General features: G+C 37.0%; 1 pseudogene; it reads right to left on the bottom strand.

Moving 5' to 3' along the window:
• Positions 1-17,838, bottom strand: part of LOC148216831 (uncharacterized) — a 251,190-nt pseudogene extending 233,352 nt beyond the window's left edge.
• Positions 17,839-18,396: the final 558 nt, after the last annotated feature.

Here is an 18,396-nt window from a genome sequence, read left to right as displayed (position 1 = left end):
AACAACCATCACTCTTATCATGATTTCCTAGTTAGGCTGCAACGTGAAAGGAAGACAAGTCAGCCTTTCTGTCTTACCCTCCAACAGCCTGGCCACATCCTCTCACTTTATCTCTCACTGCTGATATAATAGTTGGCTCTCAGACTAATAAATATTCTGGAGACTGTTATGTAAACTGACAGTTGCCCGCTTCTCCCTTGTCAATGAAAAGACTTGCCTACTCAGCATATTATGGGGGAAAAAAAGTCAGAAAGTGTCTGTCATACTAGACTATACACAGCCACTAAATGGCACATAGTTTAGTTGCAGGAATCCTTGTAATTTACCCCCTTCATCTCATTAAATCTTGCTAAAAAGAACTCTGTGAGAATCATGCTTGGGGGGAAAAAATCACTTTCAATTTGAGGAAGCTCCCGAATGGCCCAACAGCTGCTCACTGCTTCAGGGTTCACTCTTAGGCCATGTTCAATTTCTCACCCTCTTCCCCTCTTACTACTAGCCACAACTAAGCGGCAGGGTAGTTCTCTCCCACCCCTCTTCCAAGTACTCACATGAACATAGAAAAATCCACACAGAGTGGCATTAACCGCCCAAAGGGGCAGCAACCGTACAGCCCCAATTCAGATCAGTAATCCTTCTAAACTTTGGGTGCAAAAAAGAAAAAAAAAAAGATTTGTTTTTAGGGCAGATGGACTATGCCAGGAGGACGCAATTAATTGTTTGATTCAGGAAGGAGGCAGTTCTCCCCCATAGGCTAATCAGGCAAACAGGCACACGTTCCCTCCTTACGTGGGACAAGTGGTGGCTTTCTCCTCAGCCTCCACTCACAGAATGGAAAATGTCTGATGGTGACTATAGCTATATCTTTAAAACAGGATGTGTATGTGGATCCATGTGTGCCAGTGCGTGAGGGAAAAAGTAGTTTAATTACAAAATCTGTTGGTTCTGATTGACTAAATTACATGATTAAATCCTACACTGGATGCTGAACAGTGCACGTTATATTAAAAAGTCATTATATTTGTAACTCCAAGCAAGGCATTATAATTAAAAGGCAATTGGATGAAATTAGCTTTAAGACTACATGCTTTTAAGCAGGATTTGCTAAATGAATATTAGTAGCTAACATGTGCCTTTTATTAGCACATCTACTTTCTTACCCACAGACCAAGAATCTCTAGCCAAAGTTAAAAAGCTAAAATGTCAGGGAAGCTGAATGCATGAAAGACACTTAACTTGTGCTGACCCACTGCACTCTGAAGCCTGTTGCCTTGTTATCTAAACTACTGAAAAATCAAAGTGGAAGGAACACTACGGGGGCTACAATGGGCTTCCTTGTTCTCATAACATTTTGTGCAATGTTATGCAACTCTTTCTCAGTTCGACACTGTAGACGACATGCAGCTGCTTTATGCAATATCTCTGCAACCTTTGGAGGTATATATGTCTATGTTTATATAGCGTAGTAGCTGCTTAGGTTTTATAAATGTGAATGTTTTACATTTGAATTGTGTATGTTTTTTGTAACTTTTTTCTTTTTAACTATGAGACACCCAGACTGAGGCGACAGATAAATGTTGTGGAATAAACAAATCAATAAAACCATCTCACCTATTATGAATCCCAAGGGCTGCAAAATCCACCTGCTAAGAGCAGAGTTGGAACTGCAAAAATCCACCTGCTAAGAGCAAAGAGACACAGAAAACTCTAGCACTTTGCTATCATCTAATAGGATTTAGATTTCTGTAGCCCAAATATGGCAAGCCTAATTAATCCCAGGTGGGAGCCATGGGGAACTGGTATTGCAGAGAAGCAATGGGCTTCTAAAAGGGGTGGATAAATTTTCACCAGGCCTGATCTGGACTGGGACTAGCATTTGGGTTAGACAAAAGTGGGATTTAGAATCCAAGATTGTCAGATAATTCCTGAACCAATCTGTGGTTCCTCATTTCCATAAACTCTCTGATCTGGTGGATGCATTTAAGAACTAATTTGTCCTTATGATTTGTTTACTTTCACATTCAGACTTATGTCCTGATTAAAAGCTCCTGATGAGATTCTCACCCATTGTTCATAGGTTGTGCATGCTTAGCAAACGTTGGGAAGAAGAGCTTCAGACTTTGCAGAAGGATAGCACTTTTTTTGCTATTCATCAAATTAGCCTGCCCTTTTTCCATGAGCCTGAAAAAAAGATGCTGTTGTTTTAAAAGATACATTGAGACAACCTTTTAAAGCAGCAGCAGCAGCATTTTTCTGGAAGCTGAAGAAAATGGGCTGCTTTAAGGAACAGCAAAGAGGTATTGCATTTGTGTGAGGGCTGAAGAACTTCTTCCAAATCATGTTTGAAGTGTGCCCTGCCCTAATCTTCAACAGGTTTTGCATTCCTGAATAAAGAGGAAGATGGCAAAAGAGAAAGTGAGAACATAAACATAAATTTTCAGCCAAGATCATACATGCAATTATGGAAACAGGAGATGGTATCCAATTCTTTTTTTAAAAAAGAGCAAGAAGCATGAGCAATATTGATGGCTTCTTCTAGGTTCACTATACTCGGTAACACAATAAAATAATCTCACTAACAGAATGCTTGTATTAGAATCAAGCTATTCAAAGGTATACTGATAGCAGTGGAAAGTGTTATGTGTTCTGCTGCTTCATATAAATTAGCTAACTTCTATTATTTCCTAATAGTAAAATGTATTTTCCACTCGACTTTCTGCCAGTGTATTTTAAAATAAACCTGACTGTTACAGTACTATCTGTCATTGACAAAATTATTTACTCTGGTGAGATCTGGATTAAATTGCCAGTGCTTATCCCCTGTTTGCAATTTTTCATATACTTTCCTCCTGCAGACAGAATTGCTGAGTCACAAGAGAAAAAGAACATTAGAAGAGCCTCACAGGATCAGGCCTAATCGAATCCAGCAGTTTGTCAAATGCTTCTGAAAAATCACAGAGCAGAACATCAGATAATAAATGTTCCTGTTGTCATTGGTATTTGGTGGTAGATTGCCTCTGAATCCAGAGGTTCCACTAAACCATGACTAACATCTACTGACAGTCTTAACTTCCATGGATCCTTCTAAAGTTGTTTAGATTAGAGGCCATTGTTGTATTTCATGGCAGCAAGCAATACAAGTCTTAATAAATTAAATTATATCCTATTTCCTGGGAGAATTTGGGGGAACTTAATGTGATTTGGTTTCATTTCCTTATTTATTTGATAAGTAAATATGCTACCCACTCACACATGCCTCAGAGTAGTTTTTAAAAATACAATAAAATAAGATAGCGATCAAATCCCAGTTAAAACTACAAGGTCAGCTGCACAAACAACATTAAGCTCTAAAGGTCTGGCAAAAAGATACCTTTTGAAATAAGGCTGCACTCTGCAATTCCAGTTACCAATTATTCTATGCTATAGAGGCTGCTTAGAAAAATGTATCCATAACAGGACTAGTAAGAATGTTGAGGGAGCCAGTTTGGTGTGAGGGTTAAGGCAACAGGCCAGAAACCAGGAGACTGTGAGGTTTAGTCCTACCTTAGGCACAAAGCCTTTCACCTTAGGAAGGAGCAAGAGCAAACCACTTCTGAAATCTTGCCAAGAAAACTGCAGGGACTTGTCCAGGCAGCCTCCAGTCAACACTGACTTGAAGGTACAAGAAAAGAAAAAAAATTGTTCCAGGAACTTAAGAATGTTAAGCAAACTGTACAGGAGTAGGCAGCTTCGAGAATAGTTAGCTGGGAGTGATGAAACAGACTAACCTGTTCATATCTAGTCCCCCTGGGTTATGCCAGCATGCAGAAAGAGGAAAGGTTATTCTGTGCATCTATTAAGTCTGGCAGATGTTTCAGTGGTGTTTTCAATCAATAACTAGGCAGGAAATCTGTAAAACACAAAATCTTCTATATAAATTGGGATTCTCCAACCATCTTACTCTATATATTTCTCCAGTTTTATTTCTACCACTGCTATTGTATGAAGTCACTCCCTTGTAGTTGATTTTCCCTGATTTATTCTACTGAGCTGTCCTTTATATCGGTTCCTCTAACTCTTCCACATAGTTCTACATATACAATAAAATTTGATTTGTAAATGATGATTCCTCCCCTTATGGGAAAAATGGGAAACTATGCCATCTCTAGGAATGGTGTAACTGATAGGCCCAAAACGAATCCTTGTGAATAAAAAGAGCAACTTGGATCTAATCTTCATTATCTCTACATGGAACACCTTGTTTGAAGGATATCAAGCAGCATTCATTGTTTGGATGGAACCCCTCTTCCCTGGAAGAGACTGATCTAAAACCACCATGCTACCTTATTACCTTTCAAACATCTTTCCTTGGGGATAGTAGTTTAAGATTCATACTTAGCAGATTAATGAACCATTTTTTTTTCATTTGTTGATGATTTAGGTGCATTTTAAGCAGCACCATTTTCAAACTATGAGAATGAGCAACTAAAACATGGATCTTAATAGTATTGTTGAACTAGAAATCCAGGTTGGAGTGGCCTATGTTGAGAGATGTTGGGCACTGCAGTCCAACAAAGTTGGGAGACCTACAGATTATATGCCCCTGCATAAGACTACATTTAAATGCCTTGAATTCTAATTTAGAATTAGAATTAAACCTAAAGCTAATCTTACGTTTACCTTGACATCAATACCTGAGAAAATCCTAGAACAGATAATCAAGTAGTGGGCTTGCAAGCACTTATAAACTAATTGGGTGATTCCCAGAAGCCTGCATGGATTTGTTAAAAACAGGTTGTGCCAGAAATATCTTATTGCTTTTTTTGACAATGTGACTAGATTAGTAGACCTGTGGATTTAGTGTACTTAGACTTTGGTAAACAGACCATAGCCTCTTCTTTATAAATTGGAACAATGTGGGAGGCATGGTCCCATACCAGGTGGATTCACAGTTGGCTGAACAACTGTAGCTAACATGTGGTCCTTAATGGACCTATATCTTCATAGAGGGAGATATCTTTTTCAAGCATGTAAATGCCTCCCAGTTCATTTTGTGCTCTTGCTGGCTTTGTTTGACAAAAGTAATTCTCTGAATATTTTCAGGACCATTTTAGCACTCCCTTTTACTAGCCTTTATTTAAAAAAAAATTAAAGGAAGCTTTTTGCCTTTTATAACTTCCCTGACATCAACCAACCTGCCATTCTTTTACATCATAATATGAGCTTTTCTCTACATGTTGTCCAAACTTCTGCTCTCATTTTCAGTAACTTCCATGCATACTGAACAGATATGATCCTTTAAAAATTCCCATACCTTTAAATTAACTTTTCATTATTATTCTTTGGAAAATAAACATGATGTATTGGATGTTCTGGTCTTTTGTTTACATATTGGGTACGTCAGAATGCACTATAGACACTGTCTGTGTTGGCTTCAATAATATTGTTATATGCATTGCAGTTTTGTTCTGAGTAGTGCCAGTAAAGGATCCTGATGGGTCTCAGGCTAACTTGTGAACCCATGGCATTTACTGGCAACATCTTGGGGCATCAAACTTTGCAGGTTGCCTGACTGATGGAATGGGAAAAGAACTCCAGCAGTCTGCCCAGCACTTTCCCTTTAAACTCTTCCAATCCAGTTGCATGTTCAAAATGAGTACAACAGTCCTTTGACACACCACACTCAGGATTAACTGTCTTTCTCTGTTTTAGTGAAGTCCATAACTAATTTTTATAAGACCCAATTATTTATTCATTAAATGTGGAGATTTTGCTTAATTAGCATGGTTGAAGGTGCCCCAGAGAAAATAATAAAGTAAAATAATAAAATAAACATCTAATGTTTCTCAAAGACTATGCCAGTCCATTGAACAAACTTAATTTGATGAGAAGCCTGGTGAGGGTTCTTTGTTTAATTTATATCAAACTCCCAGAAGCAGTGAGGATAAGTACAATATTAAGATGGAGGGCTTTGCTCTGAGCTGAACGGCGGATATGTAGAACAGCAAAAATGCTCTTATTATGACAAAGCTCCAAAATCATGTTTAGGATTTTAGAAATGTCTCTGCTGTAATTTATTTGCCATTACCCCAACGTTAATGCTTATTTGCATGTCAATACATCTGCAATCAGAACGTGTATTATCTTTAGTTTAAAAAAAAGGAGGAGGTCACTTTCAGCTCAAAAGGATTTTGAAAAGTATGGATGCAGGACAGATTGATTGACCTTAATGTTCCCACAGCAACTTCTCCAAAGCTTCCCTCACAGTTAACAGATGGATATCATTGCAGTTTGGGTTTCCAGAAAGTAGACAGAATCGGATTAGTAGAATATACTGTAATTTCATTCACAATAATCTAATCAGTGAAACATTCATAAAGAGCAAAATTTACAAAATCCAATAGAAATATACAAGGAAATACAGATGAAAAGAGGGAATGAGTCTTTATTTATTGCCATAGTATCTGCCCAACCAGTTTGATCTGGTAGGGTTGGCGCACTCCAGGGTCCATCAATTAAACAATGCCACTTATAGGGCCCCCAGAAGTGTGTATTCTCTGTAGCAGCATCTGCACTCCGGAATGAGGTTTCTCCCAAGGTTCAAACAGCTCCCACCCTACTGGTATTTCGAAGGGCCCTGAAGACCTGGCGTTTCGCTTAGGCTTTTGTTGAGGGCATTTGATGCCCCTTTGTTTCTGTTCCTTGTTCCCCTCTGGGTTATTTTCGTTGCCATCTCTGCTCTTTTGTTTTGTGTTGCTTTTGTGTTTTGTATTGTTCCTTGTTTTTAAATGTTTTTAACCATTTGTAAACCGCCCACAGTCGCTTGGAGTCGGGCGTCATATAAATTTAATATGTTGTCGTTATTATTTTGCTATTGTAAAGAATACCATCAACATTTTTAAAAAAAATCTACTTATTTTAGGATACTATGGGTATAAAAAATGTGCTTGCAGCAGTGACTTTCAAATATAGATCACCAACACTATAGTATCTACTAAAAATGTACTTCATTTTTTGTACATAATTTGTCCTTTTATTTTCCTCATTTCCAGCATTTTCTTTCCTAAAATTTAAACCTGAGGATCTAAAATTAAGATGGGTTCTTTTTTTTTCTTAGAATGCTTTGCCATCTGCTCTGTTGACCAGTAATATCAAGGTGAAGTGTCCCTTGAATGAGAGCTAAACTCCTGGTAATTATATGGATGCTTCCATGTAGCTTTCTTGGTAACAATATGGAAGTACTTTGCCATTGCCTTTTCCCAGAAGGTTTTTTTGACCTCCTAGGGCAGTGTTGTCCAAACTTGGCCACTTTAAGTTAAGTTAAGCTATGCTGGCTGGGGAATTCTGGGAGTTGAAGTCCACTCATCTTAAAGTGGCCAAGTTTGGACAACACTGTCCTAGGGCATCCTTTAGCCCTGGGATTTCCAGGTAGTCTCCCATACGAGTCCTAATCAGGTCCAACCGTCCTTCTGTTTTTGGAGATCAGCCAAGGTTGCCTGGGGGCTGTTGCCTGCTGTATTGACAGTAACAAAGTAGGCCTTCTTTCTGCAGTGTGTCTCTTTCCATGTACGTCTGAGGAAGTGATATATTAGTGAGTCCAATGGGGTTTTGTATACTGATGTATGCAAAGTGCTTATTTCTTCACCATGTGAATTGTACCCAGGGAAAGTTTTTCTTTTTCTTTTGCAATGTTCACTTACGCATGTTTGTACAATTCAAATAAATGCAAAAGCCAACATGTCGCTGTATTCTACTCCACCTACAGTATTAATTTACAAAGTGGAAAATGCATTGCTTGTATCAAAATATAAAGCAAATATCCCTTCTTATCTCAGATTTGTTTTCACAGAAGAAAGTTGCCATAATGTATAAGTTCTTGTATGCAGTTTTCCCTAATGTATACTTTGAAGTGCAATTCTTCTGTATGTATTCATTTTTGTGTGCAGGTATTTTTTAACATTCAAATTCAAAGTTGAAACCCAAAGGGTAATTGTAAGGGTGTGCAGCGATTGTCCAGTCTGCTTGAGATCCCAAATAAAGTCAAGTTAAACTTGACTTCTAGTGATTCCATGGACCCATCCATGTAGTTTTCTTGGCAATAGTACAAATGTGGTTTATCATTATTTCTTCTTTTTTTTCCCTAGTTCTCTGAAATTTCCTGGATATGTTCCATTTAAGTACTAACCAATTTGCCTTTTAAGCACAGCTGAGAGCTTGGTCCCCAAATGTAAAGCAAGATTTGGGGGTGGGGGACTGCCTAGCATTGGGAAACTATCAATGTGACTTTTTGATTTTCAGTAGAAAGAGATAAAATGCTGAGTCTAGCTAGAAAGTTTTAAGAAGGCAAATGTGCTACTTTCATTGGAATAAATGCAGAGGAAATATCTTTCAAGATATTTTTCTTTAACACTTTTTTTTAAGTGCTTGTTATTTTGCAATACAGTTTGGTGAGATTTGCAGTGATAATAGTCTGCACACTTCAGATCCATACATTTGTGGAAGATGGTACAAAGGAAAAAGGCATTTGTAAGGAATTGATCAATCTTGTTCGGATTGCAGTGGACACATAAGGAAGAATTCATGTTTTCCACTAAATACAGTAAATCAGTCAGCTCAGGAGATGCTCAGGGCAAGAACGTGGGTGACAGTTGGATGACACTGTCAAGCAAAAGACACAACTAAGCAAATCTCTGTTGCCTCTCTTGGACTAAGAAACAGTGTAAACACAACCAACCAACCAACCCACCAATAAATAATTATGACATTGGACAATTGTCTCAACATTTAACTGCACAGCAATTGGACACCCAGGGGAAAAAAATGTTAAAGATTCTGTAGATATCTGTTTTTATGACACCTGTTTTATGACACCTGTTTTTATGACAGCAGTTCCTGCTGAGGATTAAACTATAGAAGCCATAACTTATGAAAACTGATAAATAATGCACATGGAGGGAAATTCTTCAAAGCAATTTGAAAGGGCTTGTTGTATTTTGTGATTATTTACTTTTACAAAATTTCATGTGAAGGATATGAAAATCCCAGTACTGTGAACCCTGCCAAGAATTTATAAATGTTCAGTGATATACTCTATGATGTCCTTCCTCAAGCCTTCAATTTCTTTCTATTTAGTTGTCATTGATCTCCAGTTCTACAGGCCCTTCATTTGGATTTGCCAAACTGATCTGTGTCATCAGTAATTTCTCTTCCAAGCATACCTCTGCAGAATTGAGACTAACCACTGTCAGATTTGGCCTATTTGAACTCTTTTTCTGAACACAGGAAATGGGCAGCTTGATGGCAGAGGGGAGGAGAATGAAATGTTTGATTTTAAAATTGAATTTAATGGCTTGATTTTTAAAAATATCAGTAGGAAACTGGATCAAAGAGAAATGAAAAGAGACATCAAAAGGTACTATTTGATAAATGAACAGTACTGCTTAATTGATGGGAGGAGGGATTCCAAACTCTGGATTGAAAATGGGCTTGGACTTTAAAGTTAAATTTTAGCATGGGAGATACAGTTCCGAACAATTGAGCCTGGCACTTATCTCTCATGATATCTGTGCTTTCTGACTGATTTCTTCTATGAGGTTTCTGAATGGCCTGAGTGACCACCGCAGTCCTTGAACAGCAGAGAAGGACTGCTGTTCTGTTCGATGCAGAATAAGGAACTCAGTTTTGATGCTGCTCCTAGCTTTCAGCAAGCAGCTGCTTCTTTTTAAACCTCTTGCAGCAAGACAGCCACAGCACATCAGTATGGGGAATGGGGAAAAGCGTACCAATTATAAAGCTTTCTGAAAGTTTGTTTTGCTAGGATGCCAACCTACCTCTCTTTCTGCGCGGAGGAGGGAGTGTTCACCTTTACCAATCTGATCTGTAGGGACTTGACACATTTATTATTCTGCAGCTGCAGAAGTGCTTTTTCCATGTCACGACTGAATTTATTTGTCTTTCACTTCATATTGTACGGCAGTTCAGTCATCTGTAGCATGTTGAACACAGAGACTTCACTTAGAATTTTCAAAGCCATATGTATTACATTTTCATTCTTATTAACTCTGATTCCTAGTTAATATTGGTTGTTAGCTATTTAATCTTCTTTTTAAGGCCTCTATGGATCTTGCCAATAAATCTCTCCCTTGGAAAGGTCAGGGCAACAGATCATTAAAAAACATCTTCTCAACTACTGGAACCTCAAAGAGGTGAATCATCCATAGGCAGCTTATAGAAAGAAGAAAAAGGGTTGCTATCTAGTTACAAGAGGTGATGCTTTGTCCTTCCATATGTAAACAGGTACTATTAATGCTTAAAATACAGGAAGGCAATTTTCATGCCTCAGTCTGTAATATTTGACTTATACAATGCTTCTAGGTTTAAAAAAATAATTGGTGCTAATGTTCAAGTCTGATACAAAGGCATTTTCAATTTATAAGGGAATGATAGATGCAAAGCAAACTGGGTCCAACATCAAGCAGGGATGGGCAACCCACATCCCCAGAGCCACAAACCATCCCTGCTCCTCTTTCTGTAGCATAGGATTCCTCTCTGACTGTATTTCCCAGCAATCAAGTCCTGTATCCATTTTATGCAAGGTTGAGGTATGAACAACTTTGAGATGTGAGGTAAACAATGATATGTGAAACACAGAAATTGATTTAGTCCTAAAACAAACTTAATTAATACCCAAATATTGCCCCAAACACTACCAATTCCCCAAATGTGGGGAAAAAATAGAAAAATCTCTGCATTGTCCGCTAAGCATTATGATCCAGATGACCATGATCCGTGACCCACTGGAATATTAGGAGTAGCTTCCAGGTACCAACGTTTGCTCACCCTTGCTTTAAGGCAGAGTCCTGCATGAAACAGCCAACATCAACCTTATCGATGATTGAGTGATATCATCCATTGTTATGAAGGCAGGTCATTTATAAACTGCATTAAAAGAGCACAGCTAAACATCCATGCAACAAAGAAAGGCAATGATCTTTCTTCCAGAAAATATATTGTCCACTTTCAAATGAGATCAACATTATGTTCTGAGCAACTTCAGTAGTGACTGCTAAAATATATGGGATCAGAACGCTCCCCTAGAAGTCTATAAAGGACAAATATCCTGACTCAGCTCTTTCATAATGAAAATCAAGAATCATTAAGGAGATAGAAGCAGCCTGTAAATAATGTTCTAATTGGCTAGCTAGGTCACTTACAATATAAATTAAGCTTATTTGGCCATATCCCAAGCCTCAATTTATGTCCATCAATGGACCAGTTTAGGTGGTCATAAATATGTAAAGCTGGCGTCTTTCTTTGTCCTCAAGAACATTCCAAAAAGCAGTCCAATGATCCCTCTTTATGCACATGTTCTTAATCTTCAAGACTCTGCTCAAGCAGGTAAGTTGCTAAATCAGATGGACATCTGTTTATTTGCAAACTTATAGTTGTGATTTTTCTCTTTTTCTTCCCTTTTTCTGCCTTTCCTAATTAATCTATTCTTCTTTATGGACATTTAGCTTCATTGTTCTTGAAAAGGCATCTCAATAATTCTTCTTCCTGTAGTAATTGCAGTATCGTTAAGGTATTTTCAGTTTTCTTAAGATCAATATTAATTCCTTAAGATAGGATTTCTTAAAATAGGATTTTGTTAAGTATTTCCAAACTTTGGGAAAGTTAATCAAGACTGATCTCTGTCTCTCTCTCTCCCTCATTTTAGTATTTGTAGACCTGGAATAAAGGGAGGATTCTAAGCACTAGTACAAAGTTTCCAATCCAAGTGTTTTCCAGATATTTTAGACTAAAATTTTCATATTCTTCCCTTATTGGATTGTGGGAGGTTTGGGATATACATTTGGAAGATGGAAAAATATATAGAAGTGAGTGAGATATTTATTGACCTCCATACAAAAAATTGCAGTTGAAGGTAATACATTGATAACATTTAACCCCAATATGAATAATCTATATATATTTCAGTTGTTCACCTGTTGGAGGGAATGCAAACAGAAGGATACAATGCTTTTTGTGGTGAACCTGTGAAAATTGTTGTATCAGTCTGGCAGAAAATATCCCAGGATATAAGATATATAATTAAACAAAAAGTAGAAGGTGTTGAGAATTGAGAATATTACAAATATCTGAGGGAGATTAGGCTAAAATGATTAATAAAAAGAATAAAAATATTCTTACTCTTAACCACCAAATCTATATTGTCAACAGTGGAAACTTTTAGACAACTTAACAGTTGAAAAATGATATTCAAAGATATGGTCGATGACTATGGTTGAAAAAATAATGGATAGATTTTAAATATGCAGAGGGTGGAATTACTATCTTATTTAATCTGGAATGACTTGATAGTAACAAGATGTAACTATTGTGTTATCTAAATATTTCAAATGTTGCAAATTTGTAATATTGCTGGAGTGAAAGAAAATAAAAATGAAAAACAACAACAATGAAATTCTCTCACTTTCCTGTTATTAGCCATGCTGGATGCAGTTACTTGGCACTGTAGAACATGTATGCATCTCCAGGTTGAGGAAGACTGCAGTAAGACATAACTGTACAAATATTGTCTATGTTTACACAGTGAGAGCCAGTTTGGTCTAGTAGTTCAGATACTAGACTAAAGAGGGGGAACCAAAGTTCTAGTCCTGCATTAGACATAAAAGTTAACTGAGGGAGTTTGGGCCAGTCTCTGTGTCTCAGCCCTAGGAAGAGGATGAAGACCATCCAAAAAAGGTTGTCAATAAAACTTAATGGATTAGTTCATATACTTCTCGGAATCAAGATTGACTCAAAAGAAAATGTTGACACAATATGCTTAATTTGGTGACTGAATTAACCCATTGTCTCAGTTTGTACAATAGAAACTAATGAAATGGGTTGGGTTGCAAAATAGGCAAAGCTACAAAACAAAACAAAACTCTATTTGGAATGTGAATGTAGTTGCCAAGTATTTCCATGACTTACAGTATATACTGGGTGAATACAGCCACTAAAATCAACAGCATTTGATTTGGTTAGAATGAACTTAAAATCCATTGGTTTCAGTGACTACACTCTAAGAATGGCTAATTCTGAATATAACCCAATTTATTTAGATGAATATTTTCATACATATACATTGCACACACACGCGCACGCACACACACAAACATTAGTCAGCCTCCAGATCCTATGCTGAATTATACCTTAGGGTCTGGAGGCTAACTAATGTTTTCAATGGTATTTGTTCTAATAGATTAAAGATATAGCAAATAAATTATGCTTAATCTTTTCAAATTCTTTCTGTCCTTGAGAGGATGTTGATAGTTACATCATTTATTTTGGTTTCCTATAACCCTTGGAACTCAAAATGCAAATTGTAATGTTACCACATCAATAGATAATATCTGTCCAGATTTGTTGTGCAAGTTTCAAGGTATCAAAGAGTCCCTCCTGCTGTTACTGCTTGGAAGATAAGTAATCAAATTAGTTCTTAATAATATCTGGCCCTAATTACTAGAATGCCTTAATTATAGCAAGGTCTTCCATGTCATTGGCACTTTCAGTGAGGCCATGGAGAGCTGAACATCCTTGAAGGAGCATTGCAACAGAGATTGGCGAGCAGAAGGTGAATTCTGGCAGCTTTTAATCTCTCCCAAAAAAGGAGAGATCATGAGATTGCCCACATGCACTCCAGACAGCTGCTTCTCACAAGTAGACTGCAGGAACTGAGGTTTTTGTGGTCAGCTCATGAATGGAGTGACTGGGGGTCATGGGAGTTCCATCAAGCTCACAGCTGTTAACATAACCTATATGGACAAAAAGCTCAGTCAAGCCTCATTTTAAAATCACTTCTGGAATTGCTTTTTAATTGTTTTTCAACTATTAAGAACCTTTGGATTGGCAAGTGTTGCATCATTAACTGTGTGAGTCTCCTTCAATCCTTGGAGAAAGAAGTTTAAGTATAAGATTAAGGACTTTAAAAAAAATTGAGGAGAATAAACAGCAAAAGGGTGGTTAGAATTTGAAGGATTTGAAGAGGTATTTGAAATAATTTTGAAATTAATTATAGGTAACCTTCCTGTGGAAAAATGCTGTTGTTTAGGGAAAAAAATGATAAAATGGAATTTTGAAGGTTGGACACTAGAGGCAACCAGAAAGAACTAAATATTATAATGAAAGGAGAACACTTAAATTTGACTCATTAACTCAGAAGGAGCAAAATAGTTTAACTTTGGATGAATTCAAGGATATTTGGGAAAAATGAATTTAGAAGTTAACCTTAAGATTCTCTGCTATCATGGAGGAATTGTATTTAAAAGAGGTTGTAGAAGAGGAACAAGTTTTACTGGACAAGACTGAGGCTAATGAGGCTGATTTCAATGTGAATTTTAAAATGACAAGTTATAGGAATGATATGGAAAAATATGTTATACTGGATATACAGATGAAACTGGCTAATATCTTAATAATTAAAAGGGATATATAAATAACAGACCAGAAGAGTGACTTGGATAACTTTCTTATTTTGGATTTACAAATGTTAAAGTTTTGAAGGATTTTCTGAAAAGACACAATGAGAAAATGAAGAGAAATCAACGTCTGGGATATTATTTAAAGGGATTAAAGATCAAGATTGTTAAAATCAAAGGGAAGGAATATAAAGTTGGTTATTTGATCAAGATTAAAATATGTACATTGTTTCTGATAACCCTTAATGGACTTTTGCTGAATAGGACCAAATGATGAGGCTTTAAAGATCTGGGGGAAAAAAAAATTTTTTTTGCTGTATTTTTAGAGAAAGTGATAACTTACTGTGTTAAAGTAAAGGGGAAGGAATATAAGGTTGGTTTATTTGATTAAGGTTAAAATATATATGTTGTAAACCTTAATGGACTTTTGCTCACCAAGACTGAATGATGAGGCTTTAAGAATTTGTTTATAGATAAGAGATGAGATATGGGAAGAACAGATCATTTGTCCTATTCTCAGAGGTGATAGGTTCGTGTAATTGTACTTGCTGTACTTGATAAAGGGGGGAATCATTTCTTCATATATATATTTTTCTTTACTATATTCTTATTTCTTCTTTTCTATTTTTCTTTATATTTACTTTTCTGTATTTTCTATCCCCCTTTTTAATTTTTTTTACTTTTTTAGTTTGTATTAATTTTTCATCTTTGTAACTGCAAAGTTACTAAAATTATTATTTAAAAAGGGGTCTTCCATGAGACCATCATTTAGTACATGTCGGCATTTCTACATATAAGAAGAGTTTGCAACTTCAGCCTAAATAATTGATACCAAGGGTTGGTGAATAATAAGATTGCCAAGGATAATTGATGTCAGATACTTTGGTCTTTTTCTTTTAGCTGCAGATAGCAATTATGTTTTTACAAGACTTATAAATCCATTGCAACTGCTGAAATAAACCAACATTAAATCAAAGAACCTGGAGTAATCCAATAAATGCTGTTCTAAGAAGTTTATTAAAAGCTGTTGGTTTGACTCAGAACAATTCTGGTATTGTTGTTTCTTGCTATTGTTCCCTGCTACTTTTCAAAAATTACATTTATTAAATTATTTTAGGCTATAAATCTCGTTTCAATTAACCATAAATGTCTGTTGGAGACATTAAAGATCACTGGGTGTTTCAATGCATTTTGAATGGCTGGCTTCCCAGAATGAAGTGGAGTGAGCTAGACTGCTGTAATTCAGCCATTGTCTTTTTTCAGTAGGAGTGCTGCTATCAAACTCTTGGGATGCCTGCTCTTGAGAAGTTGTTGAAGAAATTCTTCTTCAGTAGAAATGTGGAGAAATTGTTTCCCCATTTTCTCTGCTTACAGTTAGGGTAGAGAATATTGAAAGACCATTTGTGCCCAGCTCTATTAATTATGCAAGCCATTAGTTCTTACATGATTAAAGTTCAAGTTCAGCAATTTGGGAATCCAAGTCCAAATGAATTTTGTTGAAATGTATCAGATTATTGTTCCAATTTGCCAGAGGCATGAAAAGTATATCAGTGGTTTTTCCTGGCAATCCACTAAAGAACTAGCAGTATAGTTACTACTCTCCACATGCTCCTCAAGACAGCCTTCCCGTAAGAATATTCTGGCTTGTTAAATATTTTGGTCAGGATTACTTTCAATTTTTGAGATGTCCATTTAATTGGAAATCAATAGGATGTGTTGTGACCTTCTGAAATATTCAAACTATCAAAATAATATCCTCTGTACAGTTAAGGTAAATAAAAAATCCAGTTAACTTCCATGCAAAACCTTGAGTTGATTTCTCAGCCTGTATTCTTTCACTTTTACATTCCATGAGGATTTAGTATGCCTTGGGTCAAAGCAATTCTATTCCTTTTCAATTAAAATAATTCAGTTTAAGACTAAGTAATTTTGAAGGAGACATAAATATATTAAATCCAAACCCAAAGCCACCTGTGATCTATAAATATGAGTTTAATGTCCTGAAAATGGCAAAAAATATGTGACCTTGATCTCAGTGGCAACTGCCTACTTCTGACAGTAGTACAACTGGACTTACTAAAAAAAAGAGGATCTCTTTTTCTTCAGATAGTAACACTAAACTTGCTCTTGGATATAGCAAGAGAAGTTGGACTAGCCAATTGCCTAGACTAGTGTTTCTCAACCTTAGCAACTTTAAGATGTGTGGACTTCAACTCCCAGAATTCTAGAAGCTGAAGTCCACATATTGTAAAGTTGCCAAGGCTGAGAAACACTGGTCTAGAATGTTCTAATATGTGAACACAGAAAATTTTGTTAAGGTGCTCAGTACTAGGAGCACTGGGGTAATACTGGAAAACTGAGAACCCAATAATTTCTAAAGATGCTGTGTTCAGACCTCAAAAACTTCTTCTTATTTTTATTATTTATTTATTTATTAAAGCAATTTATTTGGCCACACAACTCATTCATGGTGACTCCAGACAGCTTACAGAAATAAAATCTCAAATACAAACCCACTACACTCCACCCCTCTGCAACAACAGTACATTCAAACAAACCACTTGATGGGTTCTGTATCAACCTGAGATCCCCAGGCCCACTGGCAAAAACATGTCTTCAGGGCCTTTTAGAAGACTATCAAGGTGGGGGCCAGTATTTCTCCACAGGGATGATGTTTCACAGGGAGTGAGCCACTATGGATAAAGCTCTTCTTCTCAGTCCTACTAGATGGACCTCCTTCATGGGGGGCACCCATAACATACCCAGTGTTGGGCATGTTGATCTGATTTGTTGGGAAGTTGAAATTAGGAAAAGGCAGTCCTTAACCTGGCTCCAACCCATACAGGGTTTTAAAGATGATAACCAGCACCTTGAATTGGACCCGGAAGCAAATCAGCAACCAGTGCAGCTCCTGCAAGAGAGGTGACCATGCGGGCCACTGCATTTTGAACCATCTGAAACTTCTGGATACTTTTCAAGGGCAGCCCCATGTAGAGCGCATTACAGTAGTCAAGACAGGAGGTGAGTGTGAGCAGGGCCTGTTGGTCCAGGAAAGGGTATAACTGGTGAACAAGCCAGAGTTGCACAAAGGCCCTCCTGACCATGACTGCCACCTGCTCCTTGAGCATGAGTCACAAGTCCAGGAGAACCCCCAGATTATGCACCAGATCCATTTGGGGCAGTGCAATCCCATCCAAGACCAAAGATGCCAATTCTCCATAAACCAAAAAAACCCAGACCCAGAGCCATTCTGTCTTGTCAGGGTTCGGTTCAACCCATTGTTCCCCATCCAGACCTTAACAGCCTCCAGGCACTGGGAGAGGGAAGTCATGGCATCACTTAACTCACCATGGACTGAGATATATAGCTGAATATCATCAGCAAGTATCATCATCATTGTTAAGTATCATCATTATCAGCTGAGTATCATTATCATTCTTAAGGCACAGAGAGATATAGATGCATGTAACACCCCACTCAGCAAATGACAGACAATGTATGTACAATCTACATGTTTGTTCCCTAGTTATGATATATGCTACCTTCAGCAATTGATCCTGGGATTAAAAATATACATCTCAACCAATATCCATGGCTTGAGTTAGGATATACATTTCAGTACAGAGTACTGACCCTCCCCTGCAGACGGAATCCCTTTATTGAAATGAATGAAGGTCTAGTAATTTATGATAATTCAATGAGGCCTCCCACACTCATAAATAATTATGGTGTCAATGGATTCTCATCTGTGGAAACTTATGGTCTAATAAATTTGTCTGCCTTTAAGTGTTCACAGTTTTATTGCATCAGTCTTATATGCTGATGTTAAGAAAATGTATATATGTTTATTATATACAGTATGGACAACGTAATTCTAAAGCAGTGTTTTTATATGGTAAGAAAGTCATAGGGTTGTCACTGGAATTCAGATCCAACTTGCTGGAGACTGAAATAA

The sequence above is a fragment of the Python bivittatus genome, unplaced genomic scaffold, assembly GCF_059951505.1.
Source record: "Python bivittatus isolate LINGU-HERP-01145 unplaced genomic scaffold, Pbiv_v1 ctg000070_np1212, whole genome shotgun sequence".
Taxonomy (NCBI): Eukaryota; Metazoa; Chordata; class Lepidosauria; order Squamata; family Pythonidae; genus Python; species Python bivittatus.
This window is presented reverse-complemented; position numbering and strand designations above follow the sequence as displayed.